The sequence below is a fragment of the Acyrthosiphon pisum genome, chromosome A2 (genome assembly GCF_005508785.2).
Source record: "Acyrthosiphon pisum isolate AL4f chromosome A2, pea_aphid_22Mar2018_4r6ur, whole genome shotgun sequence".
Classification (NCBI taxonomy): Eukaryota; Metazoa; Arthropoda; class Insecta; order Hemiptera; family Aphididae; genus Acyrthosiphon; species Acyrthosiphon pisum.
In genome coordinates, this window is record NC_042495.1 from 12717363 (window position 1) to 12719347 (window position 1985).

The window sequence follows — 1985 nt, forward strand, 5'->3', positions numbered from 1 at the left end:
ATGGATTCAAGTGTCCCCCCCAATTAACCAAATTCCACGATCTTTACTAGTGCTAGCCATATTATATTAATATCTAAAATATATTATATACAAATGTAATAATACTTACATAAATTAGTGAACAAAAAGACTCAAATAAAACTTGAACGTACGAACTGGCTACTGACGTACTGCGTATTGACGGAACAACATACACGAGACGATACCAATAAAATATACGAATAAGATTCACGACAAAATAATAATCATTACTATAACAATGTTAACGTGTGAACCGGTGTACTACGAATGATGTGTAATCGGCGAGTAACCGTCGATAACGCGAGCGAAATTGCGATATCCATGCTATTAATAGCTTCGGAAAATAAAAGTGTTGCGCGACCTCTAAATATCAACCGAATGAAATATAACTTTCACAAAGTATATATTATATCAAAATAAACATTTAAGGTGGGTGGGAAAAAAGAAATATTAAAATTTTTTTTTTCCATGTATTCGATTGTCACCCTAATATATATATATATATATGTTTCTACTTCCTTGCAATATTTTAGCTATCTGAAAATATATATAGGTCATTATAGTACAAAAGATTTGTTAAACACATACAAGTAAGATAAGTGAACTAGTTTTATTATCTAAGATGTAATAAAATATAATTTAAAAGGTAATTGAGAACAATTTGGGAGGAAAATTTCTTTTGTACTATAATGATCTATATATATTTTCAGATAGCTAAAATATTGCAAAGAAGTAGAAACATTTATATATATATGTATACAGAGTATCTAAGATGTAATAAAATGTCCCCATTGTAAGGAAAGTAGTCATAGTACAAATAACATAACAATATAAGTTATTTATTCATTAGTTTTACATAAAAATGGAAACGTCTAAAAAATCTTTATACAAGCAAATGAGAAATAATGAGAGGGAAAAAGAAAGTGAAGAGAAATGTTTTTTATGTGACAGCACATTTAGCAATAAAGGCAATATGAACAAACATTTGCAAAAAGCTCATGGAGTGGACAACCGAAGTAGTGTACGTTTACTCAAATGTCCTTTGTGTAAACAAGATTGTACAACATGCTCAAATTTATGTGAACACATTTCCATAGTACACAATGTAGCAATGAAAAAAGAATGTAAGGACTTTGATTCACTCCAAGGTACTTATATTAATTTGTAAAATATTATAGATAATTAATACATTAATATTTTTCATATAACAGAATTTAAAATATGGAAAAGAAATGTTGAAAAAGAAGATCTGTCTTTCTTTGTTGTTCAAAGAGTGGTTGGAAATAAAACATATTATGCTTGTCATCGGTCAGGTTCTTCCCGAAAAGAAGGTACAGGTAAGAGAATGAAATGGTCAGAAACTTGTAAAACTGGAAAAATTTGTCCAGCTGGAATGATATTAACAAATAATGAAGGTCAAGTGACAGTAGAATTTAGAAGAATACATGTAGGCCATGCATTAAACATGAAATTTTTATATCTGTCAAAAGAAGAAAGGGATGAACTGGCTGGTAGAATTAAATCTGGAGTGACTTTTGAACGTATTTTGGATGATATTCGAAAATCAGCATCTACAGCAGAAAGTGTTGATCGTTTCCATGCTGTCGACAAACGAGACTTGCATAATATTGTAAGAGATTATGATTTAGACAGAGATATTGTACATACAAATGATGCTTTTAGCACAGAAATATGGGTGCAAGAACAGATGTTACTTAAGGAGAAATCACCAATAATATATTTTAAAAACCAGGGATGTGAAAAAGAAGGTCCACTACTGAAAGAAGATTTTATGATTGTAATTATGACACTTTATCAAAAAGATGTTTTGGTAAAATACGCGACCGATCGAATTTACATTGACAGCACCCATGGAACAACCAGTCATGACTTTCAGCTTACAACATTGCTTACTGTTGATGAATATGGAGCAAGTTGTCCAGTAGCATTTTGTATAAGTAATA